The sequence below is a fragment of the Narcine bancroftii genome, chromosome 11, assembly GCF_036971445.1.
Source record: "Narcine bancroftii isolate sNarBan1 chromosome 11, sNarBan1.hap1, whole genome shotgun sequence".
Taxonomy (NCBI): Eukaryota; Metazoa; Chordata; class Chondrichthyes; order Torpediniformes; family Narcinidae; genus Narcine; species Narcine bancroftii.
In genome coordinates, this window is record NC_091479.1 from 36175806 (window position 1) to 36180472 (window position 4667).

The 4667-nt window shown below is 52.7% G+C and overlaps 1 long non-coding RNA gene across 1 annotated transcript; it reads right to left on the reverse strand.

Moving 5' to 3' along the window:
- Positions 1 to 1901: 1901 nt before the first annotated feature.
- Positions 1902 to 4275, reverse strand: LOC138745213 (uncharacterized). The gene is made up of 3 exons (XR_011346095.1): positions 4157 to 4275; positions 2860 to 3049; positions 1902 to 2201 (listed from the first exon to the last, which is right to left on the reverse strand). It is a non-coding gene; the product is annotated as an uncharacterized lncRNA (long non-coding RNA).
- Positions 4276 to 4667: the final 392 nt, after the last annotated feature.

Below are 4667 nucleotides of genomic sequence, written 5' to 3' on the forward strand. Positions count from 1 at the left end.
CATTCTGAATGAGGCCACCATGGGGACCTTGTCAAGCACCTTACTAAAATCCTCGTGCAGCACATACAGACCTTGACCTTCATCTATTTCCTTTGACACCTCCTCGAAAAACTCAATTTGACTCGTGAAGCAGGACTTGCTCCTCACAAAACTATCCATGAGTTTGCCCAGCATGTTTGGGCATTGCCCTCAGCCCCAGCATCTGCAGACTTCCTGGCCAGTCCCTCCCTTACCCCTTCCCAGAGCTTCCGCATCCATTAGAACATCAAGCATTGCTGCCCAGTACAGGCCCTTTGGCCCATAAAGGCTGTACTGACCTTTGTAAATGTTCTCCACAACCTTTACCTGTACCACACCCATAGGAACATAGGAAGTGGGAACAGGAGTAGGACAAAAATGGCCTATCGAGCCTGCTCCGCCATTCAATACGATCATGGCTGATCTAATTTATGACCGAACACGACCTACCCTGCCTTCTCGCCATATTCCCAAATTCCTCTATCATTTAAAAATTCTGTTCCCTTACATCCACATGCTCATCTCAGAGACTTTTATATGTTCCTATTCTACCAACCACTACCACTTTCTCCGGTGACGCATTCAAAGCTCTCACAACTCTCTGCATAAAAAAAATCTCCCCTCACCTGAAGCGGATGCTCTCTGAGATTTGTACCTGGCACTTTAGGAAAGTTTTCTGGCTGTTCATTCCATCTAAGCCCCCCACAATCTTATTTAGAATAAGTTATTAAGCTGTGGAAGGGGCAAGTTGGGAGAGGGAGGAGGAGAGAGAGCTGGTGGGGGAGGGGTGAGAGCTGGTGGGGAGGGGAAAAGGCCGTGTTGGGGAGAGGGATCAGGACCGTGTTGAGGTGGTGAACGGGCAGACACGGGTGGATCTACCTGCCGAAATTAAGGAGCAATAAGAAGGCCATCTCGGGATCTACCAGCATCTTCTGGGGCTTGATGTCTCAATGGAAAACCCCCTGAGGATGGAAGTAGGCCATGCTCTGCTACAGCTGGTACATGAACATCTGGCAACACAACGATATAACATGACCCACTCTGCCTCCACACTGGCCGGGTCTGGATCCTGAGGGTAAGGGGATGTGGGTGAAGGGCCCCTCCCTGCCAATCAACATCCATCCTCATCATCCTCGCCACCCTTCTCCCCTCACTACCCTTTCTCTCCTCACCAATACCCATTGAGACCCTCATGCACCCTTCATCGATATCCAGTCCCCAGCGAGACTCAGCCAGTAAACTCCTTTATATCCTCCAACCCCACCATCCAAGCTTGCCCCAGTGGACAACTTGACCACCCAGACCCACAACCACCTTGATGTAGATCATGGGAATGGGCTGCTTGGCCTTGTTGAACTGCTGGGCCATGCAGTGAACCGTCTCAGGAACATAGTCCAGACCCAGATTCAAATAAACCTCCTCTTTCTCTTGGACACAATACAAACATGTCAGCTGGGTTTACCCTCCAACACCCAGTGCCTCTCCCAACTGGAGTGCCAGTCCCTCCTGCTCTCTGTAGGCCTGATGCCCCCACTGCTCAACACAACATGGCATGAATCCAAGGGCTCAGCGAGCAGAGCGTCAACAGGCCGTAGTGGACCCGTCCGCTGCCCCATCATTCGGCTTCTGGTGAGACTGCACAAAATGTGCAGCTCTGACCGCCCTCCCTCTTGAGCCAAGGATTCACCGGGAGAGAAAAACCAGTGACGTTTCGAGATGAGAAATGTTTGCAGCCGGGTGTTGGCTGGGGTCGAACATGTGGAGGCTGAGTTGTTGGGACGATTCAGAGCAGGCGTTGATTTGGAAGGGCACCAAAAGGTTCTGGGGAAGTGAGTTATGGGGGAAAATACATTCGTGAAATGAATTGGGGAAACAGATTGGAGGGGCTGAGTGGCCGAATTTGGCGACCTTGTCTTGTGGTCTTGGCTGCTGCTGTCTGGAGTTGAAATGGCAAGAGGTCATGAGTTAATATGTGAGGAGCAGGGCAGCCAGCGTCAAGGAGTCGGCACTGGTCAGAGGGGCAGGATGGAGGGAACAGAGAGGCTGCAGCGAGACAGATCGATTGAAGGAATGGGGAAGGTAGCAGCAAATGAGGATCTTACCTTGACTACAGAGGAGTAGAAGTTGAGAAGAGGGACGATGATGGTGTGATCCAACTTTCACACGATCTGCAGTTTGCGGTTCTATGGCGAGAGAGGAACATCAGCAAGGCTGGGCGATGGGTCGGGGCCCTGAGGGGCGACTTGTCCAAGTTGAGGGGGGAGGCGGGGAGGAGATTCGTCAAGAGGTCAGAGGTGGGGAACTCCAAGGGAGGCCGAAGTGGGGGACTTTTCGAGAGTCAGTGGGGGGGACTTTTCGTGTCGCTGGAGTGGGGACTCGTCAAGGGGTTCAATGAAGTATCATTTCAGTTTTTATGATTGTTTTCCCAGCTTCTACTAAACAATTAATTTGCAGAAAATCTCTGATATTTGCCAGGTGTGTGTGTGTGTGTGTGTGTGTGTGTGTGTGTGTGTGTGTGTGTGTGTGTGTGTGTGTGTGTGTGTGTGTGTGTGTGTGTGTGGGGGGGGGGGGGTGGGGGGGGGGTTGGGGGGTTGTGTGTGGGGATGGGGGGGCTGTTGTGGGTTTGTGTGACTTTCTCTGTTTCCAAACCCCATGGCTGCTTTGGTCTCTGCCAGATGCTGCTCTTTCCACCCACCCTTCAAAAATGTGTTTGGGGTGTTTGTCAATTGGGTGTAATTGTGTGAAACGGGCTCATGTGTCGCAAGGGCCTGTGAACGTGCTGTAGGCCCTAAAGTTAAATATCAGGGTTTTCCATTTCCACACAACTGCTCCTCCCCTCACCTTGAATCTCTTGTCTTGCAATATCTTCATGATGGCAATCAGCTCTCCGGAGTCCACCAGCCTTGCCTGGTACACCACACCGAAAGATCCACTGTCGATGATTTTAACATTTGTGCAGGACACCACCTTGGGGACGTTGGGTCCATGACACGGTGTGGCCACCTCTGTTGTGACCTTATTGCCATGTCCTCTGGGGCAGAAGCAGCAGCATTTATACACCCAGAGGGTACACAACAGGTCATTTATCCCAACCCAGCATTGCTGTCCAAGTTAGTCTCTACCCCTCGCTCTAACTCCCTACCAAGGGTCACCTAAATGTCAGAATTGATCCTCTGGTGGTTCGTTCCAGCCTCTCAGTAGAAATATTGCCACCCCAGGTCCCTCTTTGATCACTCTCCTCAGACTGAGGCCAGTTCTGCAGCCGTTCACTTTGTCTACAACCCTCCCTCCATGAGAGCACGTCCCGGGGAGATTAACCACTCTGAACCCTACCACGGGTTTAGCAGAAGCCCTCCACATTCCCAGAAGCTCAGCAACACAGTGATCTTCCATGATGCAAGCGAGACCTCGTCGCCTGAGGGAGCAGGTGGTGCGGAGAGAGCCCCACTCTTCACCGCTCAACTCTGTTGGGTCCGCCGCAGCAGAAACACTTTCTAGCACCTTGATCCAGGTCCACTGGGGGAAAGAATCCTATCCCGGTTGGGGGGGTGTGGGGGTGTATGCAAGGGTGGAAGGGATTTTGTAACCACGGGTGGGGGGGGGTGGTGGGTGGAGGAGCGGTCCTGTCTCTCAGTGGACAGATCCCATTCCAGGTGGAGGGGGAGCTCTGTCCCATTTCTGTTGAAAGGTCTACCTTCCATCCCCCTCGCAACTTCTCTTCTCCCTCAGACACCTCACACTCTCCCCTGCCCCGATTCCTCTACCACACTCTCATCCACCACCCAACACCACCCCCATGGTTTCCCCAGTGCCTTCCATCCCCTCGCACCCCATCCCCCCCAGCTCAACCCTATGTCCCCTACCTCTGATCCAATCTCCCTTGACATTAGCCTGTGGTGCTACCCCGTTCCTTTGCTCTCCCCTCCACTCCTACAGACCCCATCCCTGTATCCCCTCACATGCCATTGTTCTCCCCTCCCCAGTCCCCTCCAGCTGCCTCATAAAGTGCCCTGCACTCAGGATGGGGAGAGGGGAAATTAAATGCAGCCTCCATTCCCTCCGCCCACACTGGGTGAAGGATGGTACCAGAGGAGGCTCTGTCCCAGTCGGGGAGCCTGTAACAGGCTCTTTATCTCACCCATGGGCGCAGGGTGCTTCCAAACACAACCCTGTTGATCAGAGGGTCCCTGGGATGAGACAGCGTCCTACTCCGACACGTGGGCCAGAATCCCCTTCCAGGAGAGGCATCTTTCTCGTGTTGCTGTGCCATGACACGACTCAGCTATGGCTGCCCCATGCAGTGACATCATCACCCCCTCTGTGTCATCATCTCCCCCCTCTGTGACACCTCCCCTCTCTGTAACACCACTAGTGTAATGGGCAGGGACATCCAACCATTTAAATCCTCCTCAATTTCCCCAAGCAAGGGGAGAATAATTCAGCTGGTCTAAATTACTCGTTGTTACCTATTCTAACTCCTAGATATTTGATTCCATTTTGCCTCCACATTTGTTGACTATTTTCTTGACATTGGCTCTAATCCCCCTTCCTAAGTGACATGATTTTGCACATATCCCAAAAGAACTTATACCCAAAGATCTCCCCATAGTCCTCCAGCACGGAGCACAACTTGGGCAATGAGTGTGTCG